This window comes from Camelus bactrianus, chromosome 20, assembly GCF_048773025.1.
Source record: "Camelus bactrianus isolate YW-2024 breed Bactrian camel chromosome 20, ASM4877302v1, whole genome shotgun sequence".
NCBI lineage: Eukaryota > Metazoa > Chordata > Mammalia > Artiodactyla > Camelidae > Camelus > Camelus bactrianus.
Window position 1 is genome coordinate 7,085,809 of NC_133558.1, and position 23,388 is coordinate 7,109,196.

At 39.9% G+C, this 23,388-nt stretch overlaps 1 long non-coding RNA gene across 1 annotated transcript in view; it reads right to left on the reverse strand.

Annotated features, from left to right (window-relative positions):
• LOC141574199 (uncharacterized) overlaps nucleotides 1-23,388 on the reverse strand; it is an 80,143-nt gene that overhangs the window by 18,081 nt on the left and 38,674 nt on the right. The gene's annotated exons all lie outside the window — the stretch shown is intronic.

Sequence of the window (23,388 nt, forward strand, 5' to 3'; positions counted from 1 at the left end):
TTACTCAGCTGAAAATTAAACCAGACAGGCAATTACCAAGGTTTTGCCATAATATATAATATGTGTACACCACATTTATGGCATATTTCATATTACATGGTTGTTATTCTGCATTTTCATCCAATCATCTTATTAGTTCTGGTATTTTTATGTGGTGAATGACTACGAGCTAAAAGTCAAGTGAGAAAGGCACTGGTGGAGAAATGAAACCTAGACTCAATAAAATAGGGCCCATTTAAAACTGTGACCACCATTACAATGGACCGCAACTGGGGATGTTGACAATGAACTCTCGAAGACTGGGAAAATACCACGGTACTAAGGTAAGAAGTACCATCTCTAATACCATTTTTACTGCTCTAATTCCATAATTCATTCTGCTATCAAACACAATTATACCTCATTCCTCTTTCTCAAGCATCATGGTTAGATACTTTGTGAGGGCTTTTGTAATGTTCTACGGATTTAACTAAAAAAAACCCAAAAAACAAGAAGAGAGTACCATGTTAAGATAGAATTAACAATGTCTCTAAATGTACTTTCTTAGACCCTAGACAATGCCATTATATATTCTGTCATGTTATTAGAAGAAAATGAAACTGCTCTATTAAATTCTAAAAATAAACTTGGATCCACTTTTATAGCTCATTCAACTCATTTTCTAAGCTATGAGTCATTTGTTGCTTTTGGTGTTTGAGGTCATTTGCTTGAAGCTAAATTGAATCCTATTTTGGGTGCATAAGCAAAGAAATGGTGCATCATAGTAAATCAGCCTGCTATTCAGATTAAAATTTTTTTTCCTAACAGTGTTTGGTCTATCTTTTCTTTTACTTTCTTTCCTCTTTCTAAATTCCCGAACTTCCTGTCTTTTCGTCTGGAGTTAAAGTTCTGTTTCCTTTTAATTCTTTCTCAGTTGCTCTAACTTTCCCCTTTTTTCTTCTGGAGTTATTGGAAACCATCACCACTGAAAAGTCCAGAGTTTTCCACCCTGAGAATAAATGCCGCTCAGCCAAACAGGTCTGAGGGTAAAATTCAACTTCATCATATTCTAAAAAGTGGGATTGGTAGAGAGAAACTCTGTATTTTTCCCCCACGTGGGAGAAAGTGGTCATGTGAAGTATATTAAAACCGAAGGATCTAGATACCACTTATTGGCACTATAGCATATGTAAGTTATCATCTATTATAATTACATATTGGACCATATATTCTGACATTGAGAACCAAAAATCAGCATGCGTATGTTATGAGCGATTATACTCTGACCCACCAAAGAGTAGTAAATGACAAAGCAATCTGTTGAAATATGTAACTTCTATAATCACAAGGTAGCGTGAGCTAGTTAAACTCAGGACATGGGGCCACTTATTTCTGCTCTGTGGCTTAATGTCTAGCTCACAATGAGACTTCAAAGGTTGAAATGAATCAAACTAAAGGAGCAAACCCTTGATCAAAATCAAATCTGTAGCTGTCTGTTGGAAGAGACTTTTCCCTCCTGCTTCCCTTGAACTTTGGGGAATTCCTTGAGACCTCTGAGTAACTTGATCCAGAGCCCAGGCACTAGATTCTGGTCTTTCATTTTCTTATCATTTACTGTAAACTTTGAAGAAATGACTGATCCTGTGTTGCCTTAGCAAACAGAGCTTGTACATGCACTGTATAATGGGGAATTAATAAAACCAACTCAGCTCACAGTGGCTGCGATGATCAGAACAGCTCATGTGGTCAACCAGGATGGGAAATGGAAATGCACTCTTAGGCATAAATGTATGGCTTGAGGCCATTATCTGGATTTCTCAATCGTCTTCTCTATGGTGCAATGCACTGTGTTCAGATCCCACTCCCTGACTCCTTGATCCTCAAGGTGTGGCCAGGGCGTTGTTCTCCAGGTCAGTTAGGAATTCCTGGCTGTGCTTAGGCACCCAGGTAGTCATATGAGAGGCAGTGGAATTCAAACAGGTGTTATAATAGGATGCCCGGTTCTTTGCAGAGTCAGAATCAAAGTATCCCCACGTCATGATCCTGTTTGAACACTGCTCCCTGTGGGCTATTCAGATACTCTTAGGTGATAACAGGACCACTGATAGTCTAGTTGGATGAAGAGAACATGGAATTTAGAGGCAGCCAGATGTGGCTAAATTCTGGCTCCAACGTTTGCTATGTGATCTTGAGTACACTACTTAAACTTTTTGAGTGTTAGTTTCCTTATCTAAAAATTAGAAATTATACCTATTGTGTGAGTTGTTATTTCAGATTAAATGGGATTATATCAAAAAAAGTTCTTATTACAATTCATGGCATACAGCAAATACCAAACAAAAGGCAACCATTCTTTCTCCCACCTTTCCTTTTCCTATTTTTCTTATAATTTTTATTCTGTCTCTATAACTGGAGAAAATAGCAATGGAAGGCTGCACCCATCCTGCACAGAACCAAGTGTGATTCAGGATGCTGGACCTCCTGCTGGCCTCCTGTGTTTTTGTGTGTGTTTGTGCATGTGTGTGTATGCGTGCACACGTGGGTGCATGTGTAAGAGCAGGGAAAGGGTTTGGGTGGCAGGGAAAGGTGATAGAGTTTTTTAAGGCAAAGATGTTATTTCATACAGCCCAGTGCCTGAATTCCTTACTCCTTTCCTTCAACCTCCTCAAACCCCCGACAGCTAACACTCCTTGAGCCAGAGCTGATGATACGCTGTTTTGACATGACTGTAACTCTGCAGTCTCTCCAATCCCCATTCCCTAGGAGGGTGTGTGGAAAGAGAGAGACAGCATCTTTCTAATGGATGGTTCTGCACGCTCACGAAGACCACTCTCAAGCTCATGGGCTTCAGAGGGTTGCTGGCTTCTGGTCATGTTTCACTCTGCTCCAGCCCCCTTCTGGGGAAAGTAGGGCCACATTATTAAATGCTTAAGTGCACGTAGCCTGAGCTGCACATGGGCTGTTAAAGGCTGAGCGCCTGGCTGAAACCACAAACACAGCTGCCTCTTTTTCATGTTTGCAGAGCAGCTACTGCTCATTGTCAAACCAGTCCTATGGCCTGCAGAGGACAGGGGTGAATATTCCAGAGCAAGATTCCACCAAACTGGAATGCAGTAGGGGAGCAGGGTTGAGGGCACTGAGCCAACCCTTCCAGGCAGGAACCTGAGAGCCCACTCTTCCTGTGTCCAGGCTCTTCTGCTCTGAAGACAGATGGGGGACATGAAGTCTCTCTTCTGGCTGTGATGAGGCAACCAGGTGATAGAAAAAAAAAAAAAAAAGCCAGAGACACTGGGGGCGGGGCGGGGGGGGAGACAGGAGTTGCTTGGTCGTGACCCATGTGGTACAACGCCTTTCACTTGGCTGCTTCATTATTCCAAACACAAAGAATGGTCAAGAGGAACACGGTCGAAATTAATGATACAGAACTTGACAGACAAGAAAAACAGTGTCTTGGGCAAACCAACTCTGCAAGTAGATCCCCAGACTTAAGGTGTGAGAAAGAAGTGGGTAACCACAAAGCTAGAGAAAGCAAGCACTCATCCATTTGTCTGTTCATTTAGTTAAGATTATTTACTAAATACCCATCATGTGCCAGACATCAAGCCATAAACTGAGGCTGTAAGAGCAAAAAAATCAGATCTAGACCCTGCCCTCATGCTTGTAGAATCTGGCGTGGGACCTTAACAGCCTAGATAAGTGAACATCCATTTATACAATAATGTTTCTGTTACCAGTGCTATGTAACAAACTATCTCAAAATCTAACAGCTTAAACCAACCAGTTTATTATGCTCGTGGCTCTGCAGTTCAGGAATCTGAATAGGGTAGAGGATTCCATGATGTCTGGGCCTCAGCTGAGAAGACTCAATGGTTGAGGGTGACAACAGCCGAGCGCTGGAATTGTCTGAAGATGTCTTCACTCACGTGGCTGGCAGTTGTTGCTTAGCTGTCACCTGGCACCTACTGCCTGGAACACCGCCTTGTGTCATCTCTACTATGACGGTCTTAGGGAAGATCTCTCACATGGCCACTAGCCTCCCCTAGAGCAAGAGTCTCAACAAAACAGACAAAAGCTCAGGGCCTTCTCTGAACCAACCTTGGAAGTCATGGGTCATCACTTCGACCACCTTCTACTGGTTACTAAGGCCAGCCTAGTTCCAGGGAAGGAGAATTAGACTCCTTCAACCTCTGCCCCCAACTTCTTGATGAAGGAGAACCAGGAGAGAGCGTGTGGGATAGGAGATACAGCGGTGGCCATCTTTAGAAAACACAGTCTACCAAAAATACAGTGAAATAAGCACTACGGTCGGGGAAGAGAGGAGAACATACAAGGGGACCTAATCTTGACTGGTAGTGTTAACCAGTAACTTTTCAGAGGAAGTGCTACTAAGCTGAAATTGAAGGTCAGTGGAAGTTAGCTGGACTGTCTTAGTTCAGGCTGCTAAAACAAATTACCATAGGCTGGGTGGCTTAAACAACAGACACTTATTTCTCACAGTACTGGGGGCCAGAAGTCTCAGGTCAGGGCACCAGCGTGATCAGGCTCTGGCGAGGGTCTTCTTTCTGGTTTACAGACCTTCTCGTTGTACCCTCACATGGCAGAGAGAGGGGTCTACTCTCTTCCCCGTCTTACAGGGACGCTAATTCCATACCAAGGCTCTACCTTCATAACCTAATCACCTTCCAGAGGACCCATCCATTGGGGGTTAGAGTTTAAACATATGAATTTGGGGGCCAGACATGCAGTCCATAACAAAGACTATGTGTGAAACAGTATTTTAAGCAAATAAAACAATATGGGCAAAGGTGCAGAGTCTGGCAGGACCCTAGGCCATATATGGAACTGAAATAATTTCCATATGGCTGTCATGCAGTGTGAGCAGTGCCTTGTCAGGGAGGTTGGGCTGGGGTGATGGAGGGAAGTTAGCACGTGCATATGTGTGTGTTTCTGAAGGATAAAAAATGGAGCTGGAGAAGTAAGCAGGGGCCAGATCATGAAGGTCCTAGGGAAACACAGAGGGAGTTTGAACAATAGTTAATGGGAAGCAAAAAGGAATGTTGTCTATATGTAGAAAGGCCATTATAGGCAGCATAAAAATGAGAACAGAATTCAAATGCAAGCAGCCCTTAATTTTCCAAAATCCAGACTCTGAAAAAAATAAGGATGCTTATCTTGCCTGTTTGGATGAGAGTGCATGGGGTTTGCCTCCTTTATTATTATTTTAAAAATTTAAATGGGAAGTCCTCTTCACTATCCCAAAGAAGTATACTTAAGACACATGGACTCAGAAACTGCCCCTCCTCAACACAGCATCTTCATTTCATGTATAAGACTTTCCTGATTCCTATCAAAAGCAGTAGTGCACTGGAAATATCAGCCTAACCCCTAATGTTAAGCATCATTTATTATTCGTATAATTTTTCACAAATGTGGAGAAAAATTTCTCTCCAAGAGAAAATTTAAATCCCCAGTCGCCAATTTCTTCTCTAAAAAAAAAAAAAAAAAAATCAAACTTTCCTCAGGAAGGGAAGACACTGAGTAGGAGAGGCCATCATTATAACACACTTTACGACACTGCAGACTGCGTGGCAAATGATCGTTTATATGAAACCATACATTTCCTGCAGTGTGGTTCCCAAGTGTTTGCCTCCTTGGAACAATGAAGGGAAATTTCCTAACACAAGAAGGAATATGACGTCAGCTCCACTTACACGTTGCTCTTCCTAGCCTTGGAAAACTTCCCATTATCCTTCATGCATTAGATGGATCTAAAATAAGCAAGTCTAGACAGTGGAAACCATATATAAGATCTATGGTTTCTTTCCCCATTATTTAGTACTGTGGAGCGTAAGTGACTCAATAATCTCCCTCTAATTGAAGGAAAATTGGGGAAGTACACAAGGGTATAAAATATATATGTCAGGTAATAAATCTTTGGCTATTTTCCTAGGTAATTACTAGCTACTTCAAGTCTTTTAAAGACATAGGTGGGTCTTCAATAAATGGCGTTGGGAAAACAACAGCCATACGCAAAGAATGAAAGTGGACCGCTACTTACACCATGCACAAAAGTTAACTCAAAATGGATTAAAGACATGAATGTAAGACCTGAAACCATAAAACTCCTAGAAGAAAACATAGGTGATAAGCTCCTTGACATCAGTCTTGGCGATGATTCTTTGGATTTGACATTAAAAGTGAAGGAAATAAAAGTAGAAATAAACAAATGGGATAATGTTTTGACTATATTTTCTTCTAAGAGGTTTATTGTATTTTGTCTTATGTTTAAGTCTTTGATCCATTTTGAATTTATTTTTGTGTATGGTGTAATGGAGTGTTCTAGCTTCACTGATTTACATGCTGCTGTCCAGTTTTCCCAACACCATTTGCTGAGGAGACTATCTTTATTCCATTGTATATTCTTGCCTCCTTCATCGAAGATTAGTTGACCAAAAGTTTGTGGGTTCATTTCTGGGCTCTCTATTCTGTTCCATTGGTCTATATGTCTGTTTTTATACCAATACCATGCTGTCCTGATTACTGTAGCTCTATAGCATTGTCTGAAGTCTGGGAGAGTTATTTCTCCAGCCTCTTTCTTTTTCTTCAGTAATGCTTTATACAATGGAATACTATTCAGCCATAAAAACTGACAACATAACACCATTTGCAGCAACATGGATGTTCCTGGAGAATGTCATTCTAAGTGAAGTAAGACAGAAATAGAAAGAAAAATACAATATGAGATCGCCCATGTGTGGAAGCTAAAAAAAAAGAAACCAGAAACAGACTCATAGACATAGAATACAAACTTGTGGTTGCCGAGGAGACGGGGGGTGGGAAGGGACAGAATGGAATTTCAAAATTTGTAGATACTGACAGGCATATGTAGAATAGATAAACAAGTTTATACTGTATAGCACAGGGAAATATATACAAGATCTTGTGGTAGCTCACAGCAAAAAAAAATGTGACAATGAATATATATATGTTCATGTATAACTGAAAAATTGTGCTCTACACTGGAACTTGACACAACATTGTAAAATGACTATAACTCAATAAATAAAGTTAAAAAAAGTGAGATGACATCAAACTAAAAAGCTTCTGCACAAAAGAGAAAACCAATCAACAAAATGAAGAGGCAACCTGCCAAATGAGAGAAAATATTTGCAAATCATATATCTGATAAGAGGCTAACAGCCAAAACATATAAAGAATTCATACAACTCAACAGCAAAAAAACAAAACAAAACAAACAATCCAACTGAAAAATGGACAGAGAATCTGATTACACATTTTTCCATAGAAGACATACAGATGGCCAACAGGTAAATGAAAAGTTGATTAACATCACTTATCACCAGGGAAATGCAAATAAAAACCACAATGAGATATCACCTCCCACCTGACAGTATGGGTGTTATCAAAAAGACAAAAAATAACGGGTTGGCGAGGATGTAAAGGAAAGGGAATTCTTGTGCACAGCTGGTGGGAATGTAAACTGTTGCAGCCACTAAGGAAAGTAGTATGGAGGTTCCTCAAAAAATTAAAAATAGAACCACAATATGATCCATCAATTCCACTTCTGGGTATTTATCTAAAGAAAATGAAAACACTGATTTGAAAATATATATGCACCTTCAGGTTCATCATCACATTGTTTATAACAGCCAAGACATGGAAATAACCCAAGGGTCCACCAACAAATGAATAGAAAAAGAAGATATGAAATATATATACAACAGAATATTACTTGGCTATAAAAAGAATGAAATACTACCATTTGCAACAATGTGGATGGACCTTAAGGATATTATGCTTAGTGAAATAAGTCAGACAGAGAAAAACAAATCTGTATGATCTCATTTATATGTGGAATGTAAATACACAGAAAACCAAGCTCATAGTTATAGAGAACAGATTGGTGGTTGCCAGATTGCAGGGGGTGGGGAGGGTGGGTGAAATGGGTGAAGAGGGTCAAAAGGTGCAAATTTCCAGTTATAAAATAAATAAGACATGGGGATGTACAGTATGGTGACTATAGTTAATAATACTGTATTGCATATTTCAAAGTTGCTAAGTCTTAAAAGTTCTCATCACAAGAGAAAAAAATTGTAACTGTAGAGCGATGGATGTTAACTAGAGTTAATATAGTGATCATTTTGCAATACATACAAATATTGAATCACCACATTGTACACCAAACTAATGTTATACATCAGCTACACCTCAATTTTTAAAAATTACAAAAAAGAGAAGTGAGTGAACTAAAAATAACATGTAAGTGAATAAAACCTTATTTATCAAGTTTGAAAGCAGCTTATTTCTAATGGGTCCCAGGCTTCAAGATTCTTCACTGTCCAATTGATTTTAATTGCATCCAGCAAGTATTTATTGGACTCAGTTTGCATGATAATTTGCTGTCTATATAATGCCACACCAACCTGTTTTGTTATTTACTACATCCCAACACAATAAATGTTTTACACTTTTTGGTTTGAAGACACTTCGAGCAAGCTTACTATCGATACTTTGTTCTTATTCTTACCCTGTCTTGAATGCCCTCTATTTTAAAATCAAACAATGGCCTTTGATTTTATTCATTTAATTTTATTCATTTCCACATTTGCTTTGGATATCCTAGGTCATCTGAATTTCCAAATCAGCTTTCTTTTTCTACAAAAAAAAAAAAAAAAAGCCTTCTGGGATTTTGATTGGGATTGCATTGATTTTACAGAAATATTTGGGAAAAATTGATGTGTTAACAATGTTGAATCCTTTGATGCACAAACAAAGCATATCTCTCCATTTATTTCATGCCTCTTCAATTTCTCTTAGCAAAGTTTCATAGCTTTCAGGGTATATCCTTTGTCAGATTTATCCCTAAGTCTTCCATATATTTATGCTATTATTGGAAATAACATTGTTTGTAAATTTTCAACTTTTAATTGTTATTACTAGTTTATAGAAATACAATTAATTTTTGTATGTTGATCTCATATCCTGAAACCTGACCAAACTTACTGATTCTAGTAACCTTCTTGTAGATTACACTTAATTTTCTATATAGACTATCATGCTGCCTGCAAAAGAAAAGCTTTTCTTCATTTTCAATCTTGATGCCTTTCATTTCTTCCTCTTGCCTAATTATACTGGCCAGAACCTCCAATACAATGTTGAATAGAAGTAGTGAGAGCAAGCAACCTTGTCTTTTGCTCCATGTTGGAGAAAACATTGTCTTTTACCATTAAATTTAACAATGATTATATAGATTTTTTCGTAGACGGTGTTTATCAGGTTGAGGAAGCTCCCTTCTATTCTTAGGTGACAAATAAATGTTGACAAAAAGGGATGCTGGATTTGTCAAAAATGCTTCTTCTTTGTCTACATAGATGATCATATGTTTTTTTGTTCGTTTGTTTGTTATTATGGTCAATTACATCGATATATTTAATATACTAAACTAAACTTGCATTCCTTATATAAACCTCAGAGATTAATTTCTTTCACAGATGTAGGAATATTCAGGTCTACTTCTTCTTTATAAAAAAAAAAGAGAGATAATTGACATATAACGTTGATTAGTTTTAGGTTTGCAACATAATGATTTAATATACATATATATATATTACAAAATAATTACTGCAATAAGTTTAGTTAACATCCATCATCACTCAGAGTTACAATTACTTTTCTTGTGATGAGAACTTTAAAGATTTACTGTCCAGCAACCATCAAATGTGCACTACAGCATTGTTAACTGTAGTCACTGTGCTATACATTACATCTCCAGGACTTACTTCTCTTATAACCGGAAGTTTGTACATTTTAGCTCCCTTGATCCCTGTCACTGTGCACTCTACCCCATGCCTGACTAATCATTAATGTAACTCGTAGAAATGATCATTAGTGTAACTCGTAGAAATGGGCACCATTCTTGGCCCTGGGTGAACTCTGGTATTGTTTCCTCTCATCATTTTGGGTGGTTCTTTCTCTAGCTTCAGATAGTTTCTTCACACACGTGCACTGCTGATTACTCAACGGATTCCTGATGGCCACCCTTCTGCAGATCCCTGGGGCCTTCTCTTCTCTTCAGCATTCCCTGTGAACTCTATCTGTCTTGCTCTTCTGAGACTCCCAGCCCCATCTCCTCAACTCAAAGAGATCAGTAGGCTCCTTTTGGGTCCCCTCTCCCAGTGACATAGACTGAAAATGAAAAGTAGCAGCCAGCTTGAGCAATTACAGGACTTCACTTATTTGCTTCTCATCAGGATCGCTATTTCCTGTATGTCCGGTATCTTGAAAATTGTTGATTCTTAAATTTGTTCTCCTATTTTTTTCCCAGACAGGAGGAGAAATGCAGGCCCTGTTCTCTATCTTGACTGAAAACTGAATTTCTCCTTCTTTTTTTTTTTTAAAGCCATGGCTATATTGGATTTTTCTATTACTTTACCTGAACTTAATCTTAACACTCACAGAAAATAATCAGCAACTCAATAAATAGAGAATTAATAAACTAGAAAAATTTGAAGAAATTATTCAGACTGCCACACAGAGAAAAAAAGGGAACAGAAAATACAAAAAGTTAAAAAAAAAGACATGCAGATAAAGGAAGAAACTAAAAAATACTTCTTGCATGCCAGTCCTTCAATCCGAATTTAGTTTCTTCCTACTGATGTACATCCTTTTGTAGTTCTTTCAGTGAAGGAAAGGCCATGAGTTATGAACTCTGTCAGGCTCAATTTGTTTGAAATTGTCTTTATTTCACCCTTACTCTTGGATAATAATTTAGCTAGATGGAACCTTCCAGGTTGACAACTATTTTCTCCCAATACTTAAAAGTCATTATTCTTTTGTTTTCTGGCCTATAGGAATGCTAATGAGAATTTTGCTGCTAGTCTAATTGTTTTTCCTTTGTAATTTACTTCTTATTCTGATTGCTTTAAATTTTTCCCTTTGTCTTTAGTATCCTGCTGCTGGCTACTGACCCTGTCAGAATTTCCTTCCTTTCTAAAACTGAATAATATTCCATTATATGTGTATACCACATTTTGTTGAAATTCTTAATTTCTGAACAGGGGTTTCTTCATTTTCCTTTGCACTTGCCTTTCAATTATGTAGCTATTTCTGCTTTTACCCTATCACACAAAACTTTTATCAAAAAGTTGTAAAAGAGGGGGAGGGTATAGCTCAAGTGGTAGAGTGCGTGCTTAATATGCACAAGGTCCTGGATTCAATTCCCAGTACCTCAATTAAGTAATAAGTAAATAAACCTAATTACTCAAAAAATTTTTTAAAAGCTGTAAAAGAATAAGAGGAGAAACTATTAGTGTGTCCTTCACAAAACTATTCCAATAACCCAAGACAGAATCACTCAGAGAGTTAAACTTCACAGATACACGGTGTACCCAGCCCTGGCCCCTGACCCTCAGGTTTCATCTCTCTGTAAGGAAAGCTTCCTTCTTCAAACCAACAGTGTGAATCTTCATCTTTCCTTGGAGAAACCTGTCCCCTACTCACAGGTAGCAGTTATGTCCCAGAATTCCCTTCCCACCCATTTCCACACCTCAACCACTGCAATTCCTAGGACAATCACTTGCAAGACATTTCTCAAGTTAAGCCAGACTCTCACTGGGAGGTAGGGGGCTTCCTGAAGACAGTCCAGGATAAATGCTGGCTCTCCAAGTGCAAGGCTCTTTGAGATTTCCCTGGTAATATGCCTTATTATTTCTGAGTCATCTCGGAAGTAACTCTTCTCTCAGGAGACACATTACATTTCAGGAACATCACAATCAAAATCCATATTAAGGATGAGAAACACTTTTCTAATTACAGCAGAGTGTGCTCAGACTGCTCCTCCGAGAGGTTGGTAATACGCATTATGATGCGCTGAAGTGACAGGTTGGCCTTCTGCCCCCTTCCTAATTCCACAACTTGACCAGAGGCCCAATGCACATTAAAAATGAGCCCTAGCATATGTAACGTTTTCAAGCAACAGAACTATTTGTTTCTTGATGGCCTTCCTCTGGCCACACAAAAACTTTGTGTGTATGAAGCTTTGACGGAAGGGTTTTTCTGAACCCTAGGCAGATCACATGTCTAAGTAGAACATAATGACACTGCTTCTTGTACTAAAAAGCGAATCAGAATTAAAGTATTTTCCTAATTTAAGGCAATTCCCAGGGGTTAAAGGGTAGGCTACTGCAGGTTGTATGTGTGGAAGGGAAGCTGCTCATAACATGTGTTTAGAATGAATGAGAGTATGTGCAATTGAGCTGGATGACAAAATAACCTCTAGAGAAAAGTCTCTCGGGTAGCTGGAGTTCTAAGGATAAGTGAAAGAGGTCGGCCGCACTATAATAAGAGAGCAGTTGGCTTCATGATTGCACCTAGTGCTTTTGATCTGGCTCTTAGAAGATCCTGCAAGTATTTTAAAAGCAGTTTGGTTCAGACTGTTTGCATCTGGGCTGACCAGCCCGGTGGCAACCAGTCACAGGTGGTTATGGGGCCCTTGAAATGTGCTGTGAGGGTAACATTCACACTTGATTTTGAAGACTTAGGATGAAAGACTGTTACATACATCACCAATATTGCTAATGATGGCATTCTGTACATACTGTGTTAAACACATGCTATTTAAATGAACTTTGTTTCTTTCCACCTTTTTAATGAGGCTACAGAACACTTAGAATCGCAAATGTGGCTTGTTCTCATGGCTCGCGTTACATCTCTATTAGACACAGCTGGTCCAGAACCCTGTTGGTTTTTGACACAAACCCATTTAGTTTTGGGCCTTTGGTGTTCTCAGATCTATTCTCATCCCACAGACTCATCACAGTTTGCACCTTCATAACTTTAGTCTCAGAAGTGAGTCCTTCGTTGGTGGGTGAGCCCAGCCTACCCCCAGCAGTCCCACCTCAATCCCTCTGCAAGTTGTCTCCTACACAGACTTTGGGGAAAGGGGAAATTATTTTCTTTCTTTGAGACCAATATCCGCCTCCCCAGTTCAAGCTGACATTCCAAACTGTGTGTGTGTGTGTGTGTGTGTGTGTGTGTGTGTGTGTGTGTGTGTGTGTGTGTGTGTGTGTGTGTGTTAAACTGAAATTTAGATTTGAGTAAGGAGTGAATTGTCAAATTTGGCAGAATGTTTCACCAGTGAGTCTGCCAACCATACTATAAATAAATGCATGTGATTTAAAGCCACTGATGTCTTCCTCAGTGTCTTGGCCAGAGTAGGAACTACTCATAAAGAGAAAGAGAAGACGTCAGCAAAAGCAGGATTTCACTAGACTTTATTCTAAATAAGGCAGTTATTCTAGAATTTATTCTAAATTTGTAGTGAGAGGAAGTGCACAGAAAACGCCGTGCTCAGTGCACTCAGGAGAGGCTTATTCAACAGGTATAACATTGTTTTTGCTGCTGGAAACTAAGGGGCAGAGAGACAGAGGACAGAGGGGAGAGAAGAGGGCATAAGAATATATTCCACAGGATATGTATGTACATGCATGATGGGGACATTGTGCTGTACCCCAGAAACTGACACACTGTAACTGATGGTACTTCAATTAAAAAAATATATATTCTGTAGGATTTCATTACTTAAGAATGTTAAGGATATACCACACACATTAACTTTTTATTTTCTAAACAAAAAGTTTTTCGATTTTGGCACTTGGTTAATAAATGAATTGTAAGCGTAATTTTACAGTATTTTAAAATTTGGTGTGGTATTGAGAAAAAAATGTAGAAAAGGATATATAGCTGATTCATTTAGATGGTAAATTTTATTTAATGAAGTTTGTGTTGAAATTATAATCTGAGCTCATTACTAATATATCTTGTCATACATAAAAATTTTGGATTCATATCTTTCTATAATCCTATTGTTTAAAAATAAAAATCTTATTTAGGACTTTTTTAAGTTTGATGTTTCTAGGAGGTTACTATTCTGTTAAATCTTTTTCCAAGCTGATTTAGAAACTTTTGATGCATCTTGAATTTTTCTGAATTTGTTCCTTGTGTGATATGGAATACCCTAGTACCCCTTTAAAAATGCAATTGATGGGTAACAGAACTAACATTTTCCCTGAAATTACTCTATTGTAGTTACCTTCTGTCTGGGAGCAGTGATGGATTTTTCTGGATGTTATCCAAATGTCTTCACCAGTGTTTAATGTTAAAATAGAAGTTTTTTTTTTTCCACCATAATTTCAGCTCTTGAATGTACTCCAGAATCTGTGTGGAGCACTGTTTGACATTGTAATGAAGAATGTTGGTTGCGTGCCTCCTAACCCCTCCTAAGGGTTAATATTAGGAATTATAATAAGTAAATGAAATATGGAGTCCATTTCATGACCTCATTCTTGTCCCACTTGAGAGAGCCTGATTTAACTACTGAGAAAAAAATAATGTATATTTATCCTAATGCTGTAAAGTTAATTGTGATAATGGTATTTCTGTTAGGTAAATTAACAGCTTTATTTAGAGTAAAAGCCCAGATGAAATCCTGCTTACTTCAATCTACCTAATGCATCGTTAACACTGAGTCAGTAACACAGTCGTGGTAGCTATTGTCATTACAGTCAACCTCAGCTTTAATATCCTATTTCTATATAGCTGCACCATAGCTGGGCTTGTAGTAGCTGTATGTGCCGAGGGCTGCTTACTGCTCATACCTTTAATTTTCTGTCTGAGGACTTTCTTTCTGGCCGCTGGAGTATGAACGCTCTGCCTACACAAAGGCCAAGCCAGAAGTGCCAGAGAATTAAAATCCTCAGAAATAGCCCAAAACCAGTGTCAAATGGGGAGTTAAGGGATAAATCTCACAACTTTCTTGCCCCGTAGTTACTTTAACTTTGATGCATATTCTGCTCCAGTATTCTATGAACTTTATCACTTGGGGATACTGTTTAAACATTCTGATCCCGTAGATTTGGGTGGAGCTCGAGCTAATGCTGATAATCCACTTGGAGTAGGAAGCTTTACATTCTCCCAGGATCCCCAGAGTAATTAAGTTCATCTGCTTGATTATTCTCTTTTAGTTTTCTTTGCTTCCTGGTTTCTCATGTCTTCATTCTCCTACTAGTGTTTCCTGCATGTGGATCCTTATCTCAGGGTCTGCTTCTGGGGGAAACCAAATCAATAATATACATATGCATACAAGACATTTCCATACCCTGATCTATCTACATTCCATCTATTTATATCCCTATCTATTGATCATCTATCTCTCCACGCACCCGCCCACCCACTAATCTATCTATCTATCTATCTATCTATCTATCTATCTATCTATCTATCTATCTATCTATCATCTTGAACACAGCAACACAGTGCAGCTTCTCAGAGAATCCAGACAGTTGAAGAGCTAGAAGAGAAAGGATAAAGAAATCTGGGTAACAGTAGAAAGAGACAGTTGATTACCAGCTAAACTGACTTTTTCCTCCTTCATGTGTAGCTGTCAAGAGGATCTGATATTGTGGAATTCTGGCTAAAGAGGAGACTGCACTGTTGCTGCATAAATGCTGCATCTCTGGAAGTCCACAGAGGGAGAGCCATTCTACCAGGAAGGACAGGCAAGGACTATGCGCCTGATTCTATTATTCAGGACAGTGCTGGCCACCGGGGTCACGGAAAGAAGGTAGGTCAAATGCTAGTCCCGGAAAGGACTGCAAGCAGCACAAGCAGAGGGACACTGGGTGAGGTGGCGGGGGAGGCAAGGCCACACTTCCACGCTTTGCAGATTGTCACCCAGGATTCTTTAGTGACTTTGTGTAGCTGACAGAATGTGTGCCACTTACCTTGTGGGAGCATGATTAGGAGCTCAGTGCAAATCCCACCTCTGTCACTTCCTGGTGATCCCAACTGAGCACGTTTTCAACCTCTTTAAGCAGCGATTTTCCCATCTATATAGTGGAGACATAATGCCTATCTCATAGCATTGTGATGAAAATCAAAGATGTTGTGAATAAAGTACTTGTGTTACTATAACCAGAGGATAAGAGAGTTGCCCTAATACTGAAAACATTCTCCAAAATGCTGGGGACATGGTGGGTGGTGATTTTATCAGGTTTAGGCATTGTGTACACACACACACGTGTGTGCGCAGAGACCTGTATGTTTAATGTCATATTCGTAAAAAGCCACTGGAGTGATAATACTCTGATGATGTAAGTCAATCCCAGCTCTGACAGCCGAAAAATCCTACTGCTGATCTTAGCTGTGCGTGAAATCACTCTGTGGAATCTCTCTTTGAGCAAAGCAAACACCTGTTCTTGGTGGAATGCAAAAGGGAAACCTGGTTTAAAACTTCTGCTTCTCCTTCTTTTAAAAGTCTGTGATCCCTGCTAGGATAGTTCCTGTCAAGGCCACCTTTGGTTTTATATCCAGGCCATCCACGTTCTCTCCAGGCACAGGCTCAGTCTTGACAGTGTCCTCCCAGACCTGAGAGTCCAGGGGCTGAAAGAGAGGCAGAGTCACTTTGTTTTTGCCACCAAGACCCACTGAACACACCCGGCGGTCTCACCATTTGCTGTGGCTTCTCTCCAGGGCCTGACAGGTTGATTTTCTGGAAGCAACATTTTGGAAGGCCAAGGACAGGCCAGTTCTTAGGACTGGGCAGAAGAGAATCAGTCACTGTAACAATCACTTGATTCCAGGGGTTCATTTATCTCAGTCTTTTGAAAGCAACTCCCCCTCCTTAACCAAGTTCTGCCCTTGTCTCTTCATGGGCCAAGGAAGGTGGATGCTGATGGAAATCACAGATGTGGCCAAACCTCCCCGGTGGCAGTCCAGTCAGAGGTCATCTGGCCCGTTTCAGTAACAGGTGGCCCTTGCTCTTCAGAGTGGCCTCTACTTTTTCAAGAGGGTTTGAATCAAGAGACATTCAGGGTAAAACACTGTCATGTTGCTTTTTATTTTCTGCAAAGTGTATTTTCTATAAGTTGTTTGGCAGCTGGCCTTTTGAAAGGAGGAACAGGTGTCATAGGACTCAGAAATAAAGTCTCTGCTTTTTCAATAGTGAGTTGTCCTTGTTTCAAATTGCATTTCAGGGGGCCACGTTTAGATGTACCACACACACATTTTGTCTCACACACACGTACACACGTGTGGAAGCGTGTAGGTAGTCAGAGAGGGAAGCATAAAGAATTTATTATAATTATTACTAAAAGAAACAGAATTCTGTTGACACCACACTGCTGTTATGAAGGGTAATCATCTGTTAGGTAGTGACTAGGCTGGGCTTGAAAGTGGCTCTCATTTGTGTTGAAACATGACATGCTTGTCCTCTAGCCTCCTCCCAGCTAGGAAAAATAGAAGACACACAATTCACACGTACTTGTGAAACTCAGACACGTTTTAAAAGAATCGATAGGCAGCAAATCTGACCTGAAAGATGCCCACTGAAACCACTGCTCACAGAAATCTAAATGGTCCCAACAGACGAAGGGACTCAAGCATTCCCTGCTCTGAGTTCCAGACTGCAGACCTGCCATTCCTACACCGCGCCAGAACATGGTTCCAACACAGAGGCCCTGGGATGTCCCAGCAATGACATCAGAAGCACAAACGTTACAGCTGACCACCGTGTGAGCCAGCACAGCTGACACATGCGGAAGATTTTAGCGCTGCCCCTTACTCTCCCACATGTAAACGGATGCAGCACGGTGCCCCCCTAGGGGTACACACATGCATTTTCCACACATGCACGTTTTTAACTCAAAAGTCGTACTTGCAGCTCCCCTAGGAAAGAATCAGAGGCCAAGGGTGGGTGGCCCAGAGTCTTGTTTGGACTGGAGAGCACAGGCAGCAGCTGCAGCCTGTCCCGGAGACTGGCTGCTGACAGGGGAAAGGACTGACAATTTCACCAGATCTTACAGGTCAGTAACAGCAGAACACCCTGCCCCTAATTGGTGACCACCAGGGTAGCTATAGTTGGTTTGACTGAAATCAATATTTTAAAAAAATTTAAATGTGCAAAAATACATATGACATCAAATTTACCGTGATAATCAATTTTTCGTGTAGAGGTCAGCAGTTTTAAGTACGCTCACACTGTTGTGCAACCAATCTCCAGAATTCTTGTCATCTTGCAAAACAGAAATTCTACACCCATTAAGCAGTAACTCCTCATTTCCTCTCTCTCCAAGCTCCCACCCACTGGAAACCATCATTCCACCATCTGTCTCTGAATGTGACCACGCTAGGTGTCTTACGTAAGTGGAATCACACAGTGTTTGTCCATTTGGGATGGGCTTATTCCACTTAGCATTACGTCCTCAAGGTTCATCTGTGTTAGAGCGTGTGTCGGCATTTCCTTCCTGACTGACTACTTTAGTTAAAAAAAAATAAGACCTTTTCACCAAGATGAATGATTATTCAGATAAAGTAAAGAATTATTTAAATGATAAAAGAAGAATTTCCTTCCTTTTTAAGGCTAAATAGTGTTCCATTTACGTATATACCCCATTTTGTTTATCCATTCATCTGACTGTGAACACTTGGATCGCGTCCATCTTTTGGCTGATGTGGATAATGCTGCTATAAACATGGGTGTATGAAACCCATGTTTTTAATTACAACAGTAAAAGGCTCATACTCCATTTCATGACTAACTTGCCATCTGATCCTCAAGAAGTTGAATTTTGTAGACAGGGTAAAATTTTTCTATTTCAGGAAGCCCTTTTGACCTGTGATCCTCACTAATATGGCTGAGGTGGGCGGTTAGGAAATCTGTGGGCATGGAGCAGAAATGAAGCGAACTGGTCTACAAATCTGTCTAAATTTTAATTGTAGTCTCCTTAGCACTAAATTTTCATTGTCAAAACTGTTTCAGCCAAGATACACTGAATGAGAACTATTACTCAAGAGTTCTACCCTTACGGATGTAACAGTCTTGGTCAATAGTTGTCAGTGCGTAAAATGTTCCAGACACCATTCTTGGCTAGGACACCTCAGTATACCTGTTGTACAAGTGGGAAAATGAGCCAGAGAAGGGCAAAGCACCTGGCCCAATGGAAAACACTACTCAGGTATTTGAACCCCAGTAGTTTTGCTACAAAACTCATGCACTATACTGCCACACTAGACTGTACTTCATTTTCTCACATACAAGGGTAGATGTGAGTGGGCGCATGTGTATAATTGTTATTTTTGACAACCAGCAACGAAAGAAGACATGTTAGAACTTCAAACTGATATTTCTAGAAAATGGCGTGACAACATACGATAGAAAATACTCTAGTTTTGTAACGGAACACAATTAGGTTGAATCCCAACCCTCCCACCAGCTGTCTGGTAACATTAACCAAGTGTTTTATCCTCTTGGCCTCAGTTTCCTCATCTGAGACTGGGGATAATAATATCTTCTTGCGTTAGTTGTAAACATTTAAGAAAATAATGTCTGTAAAATACTTAGCTGCTGGTAGGTACTCAATAAATGCTAGTTTCTTAACTCTTATGAGGCAAAAGAAAAATGTGATCTCAAAAAACAGATACGTGTTTTTATAACAACTTGCACTGCATAAACACATTCATTACCACTTTATTTTTCTATGTACAAGGACACTTAAGAATTAGATTGCCTCTTCTCTCTCTTGCATTCTGCTACAGCCAGTGTACAACAAACACTTTATGTTAGATACCTAATAGTAGGTCCTGATAAAATCAACCCCGTATTTTTTTTAAGTGGGGAAAAAGCTCCAAATGGCAGGATCAGGGTCAGCACTAATGGATTATACCTGTATCCTCCTTCCCTTTGCTCCAGAATACCATGACTTTGAGCACTTATCATAAATCAGCCTTTGGTGCCAGCACAGGAAGAGCTGCCTCCCAGTCTTGACCCAAGGCCATTGTTGTGTAATAGTGTCTTGGCTGCCATATGGTCAAAGTCTTGCCTCTTCCCTTGATTTGATTTTTTAAAATGGTGAAACAATTTGATTAATAGAACATGCTATCAATCTTCTATTTTATTGATAAAACAATACACACATGGAAGCCAAGATATTACTTGTCCAGATAGCTCAGTTGATTCAAGAATGATCACACTTGGTAGGACAGTGGTGCACAAGGGAAAAGATTTCTGCAAGTTGCCCCAATATGCTTGGCTTTGAAGACATGCACAGTGAGGCACCAAGGGGACAAATACACAAATGTATTCAGGCCTGCAGCTCTCTAAAGATGACTTTCCTGACAGCAGAGAAGGAGTTTCTCCATAGGGATTGAAAGATAGCATATGTCTCTACATGGACATATCTGCATCTTTACACACATATATAAATCAAATATATGAGTCTTGTGGTTTCTCATGAAACCATTTTCTTTTCCTTGTAATGTTTTTCCTTGAACAAAAAGTTTAACTCCCTCATTCATTATCATTGCATGATTATTAGGGATTGAATGCCATTAAGTCAAATACCAAATGAATGGCAAGTTCAAACAAGCATAAGAAATTTGGAACTGTCTGTAAAATGGATTCTGTTTTCCCATTTGTGCAATAAACATCTTATCCACACTACTGGAGGTTCCAGCCTTCTGACAGATAAAAACATATGACTAAGTTCAAAAACCAAAAAAATTTTTAAAGACTATTATTTTAGAGAGGTTTAAGGTTCACAGCAAAACTGAGAGGAAGATACAGAGGTATCCCACATAACATACACATGCATAGGCTGCCCCATGGTCAGCATCCCCCACCAGAGTGCTACGAGCACAGATGCCCCCACTGTCAGCATCCCCCACCAGAGTGCTACACGCACAGACGCCCCCACGGTCAGCATCCCCCACCAGAGTGCTACATTTGTTACTACTGATGAACCTACACTGACACATCATTATCACCCAGAGACCAAGGTTCGCATTAGGGTTCACTTTTGGTGTTGCACCTCCTATGGGCTGGAACGAATGTATACTGATGTGAATGTATGATGTCTAATGACAGTGGAAGCGTGGGTTGTTTTTCCTCATTGCTCTCTCTTGTTTATTGCCTGGGATGAAACATTGGAAGCCCAGTCCCCAGTTAAGGTGTATGGAGGGCTGGTGCTTTCCTGAATGGAAGGATTAAGTGGAAAAACTACTCTTTTCCAGAATTTGATCATCGTCTCTGACTTGTGTCTGTTTTTGTGTGCTGTGATAGTTCACAATTTCTGACATCTTTCCTTGAACAAGGAGGGACCTCCTGGGGAGTGGGTGGACCGTCTCTGGCCAACACTTAGCTCAGATCATGTTTTTCCCTTAGGCCAACTCTGCTTACACTGTCCTTGAACTATTCAAATACTTCGATAAAACACTGTTCACACATTTTAAAGGGTAATTACTGAGCATTTGCATTTTTACGTTCTCAGGACCACTTTTCTTGGTTATCTGCACTGTATGGTATGAGGCCATATTCTCACTGCAGAGATGAAACCAAGTGTGAGATAGGGCAGTGACTGGTTAAGAGGTTAAGATGCATTTTGGTTCAAGGTGAGAATTCACAGGCTTTGGTGCACTGAGCCATGTTTCCCATGCTTACATATCTGTGAAACAGCAGCTGTGAGCTGAAACTCTGAGAAATATTCTCAGTAAAGCTGAAGACTTTAAAAGAACCAACCTCTCCCTTCCCCCTCTTCTTTCGATACAGAAATTGTCACAGTCCTCACAGCTACCTGTCCTCCTGGCCCGAATACCTTGTGACAGGGTGCTGGCTGCCTCACAAGCAACTCAGCTCAGATCCAAGTACCTCTCGACCAGAGGTGCTCCTTCTGTTAGGTAGAACTCTTTGTCCCTAAGAGTCTGCCTTCCGGCCCTTGAAAGCTGGCCAGCATTTTGGGACAAAGGGTTTTAGAAATAAATTTTTAAAGGGGAAATGGTACATGCCTTTGTAGCTAGATCACTGAATTTGAGGTTCATGAGCCTTACTGATAATTTATAAATCAGTTTAGTTCTCTGTTTCTCAGGGTATCATTTCTTTGCTTTTTATCTCTCTCATTTTCTTCTGTTTTCTGCCTGGTGTCTTCCTTCTCTTGAATATATTTCTATCTTTTTCTCTGTCTCTCACATTCATATTTTTCCCTGCAGTGTTTTTCTATTTTTCTGTTTTTCTTTCTCCCCCACCCCACCCCCATTTACCTTTCCTTATTTCAGATCAAGGAGTGGGCTAGGTACTGAAAGAAATATAGGGAAAGTCTTTGCCCAACAAGAAAATCAGCTCTAGAATCTGGTATCTTTCCTTTAATTAACCATAATAGAGAACCATTATTTTTCCTGGCTTTGTCTTGTGTTTCTCATTGTTAATTGAAAAAAAAAAAGAATTGAATATATTTCTTTTTGTAAGGAACAAAAAGATAATCTAGTGGGTTTATTTTTTGTACCTTTATGTGACACTCAATTGATCAATGGTCCTTGGATTGGAAAAACAATGTCTTCATCCTTGCATTACTCTCTTTTCTTCAATATGAGAAAAATGTTCGGAATAAGGCTCAGATGCTCTAGAGAGCCTACTGGTTTATCCATGTCATCAGTAAGAAAGGCCATACAGTTAGCTGGCTTATATTCAACACCTGTTGGTCCTTCACAGCATGAATTGTATGAAGCCAGAGGTTCTCAACTTGAGTCTGCATCAGAATCACCCAGAGGGGCAGTTAAAACACCCGTAGCTGGACCCCACCCCCAGAGTTCTGATTCAGCAAGTCTAGGGTGGGGCCTGCGAATTTGTTTTTCTAGTAAGTTCTGGAGTGATGCTGCGGCTGCTGGCCTGGGGGCCACATTTTGAGAACCACAGTGTTCAGCTGAACTTCAAATAGTTAAGAGACAGTTTTGCCAGTAGGGGGTTGGTGGCAGGTCTATTTACCTATGCTCATTTTTAGGGTTCAGAAGAGTGAAAATTACAATAAGCCTTGAAATAAATAAATACACTGTTCTTATTTAAATGTTTTTCTGAGTGAAGAAAATGATTCTTCTCGAGAGGCTCAGAACTTTCAGCCTAGGCACGGGTCCAAAGGGAAGGAGGACCCTTCTGTAGATGCTACTCAGTATTTGCACGCTCCTCTCCAACTGGGTCATGTACCGCTAGCCAGGTTTTAGGTCAACTCTGAGATCTTGTTTTTCTAAGCAAAGGAGCAAAGACACGAGCATGACTCAGGGTACGAAATGCTGACTTCCAGAAACTCCTGCTCTCGCTGTTTTTGTAATTTAAAGAAATCTAATCTCTGCAAGCTACCCTGCTGTGCCTGTACCCTGACATCATGTTTGTTTGAGTTTTGGATTCAACAGTAAGATCATGACTTAAAGGAAAAAGAAAACAGCAACATGAAAAGTCAGAGTTTTTTTTTAGACCCAGGTTGTGGACAGACCAGCTGCGGTGGGCGTGGATGTACACCCTTGTACACACACACGTGGCGTGTGCACATCCCTGCAAAGGGCATGTGGGTG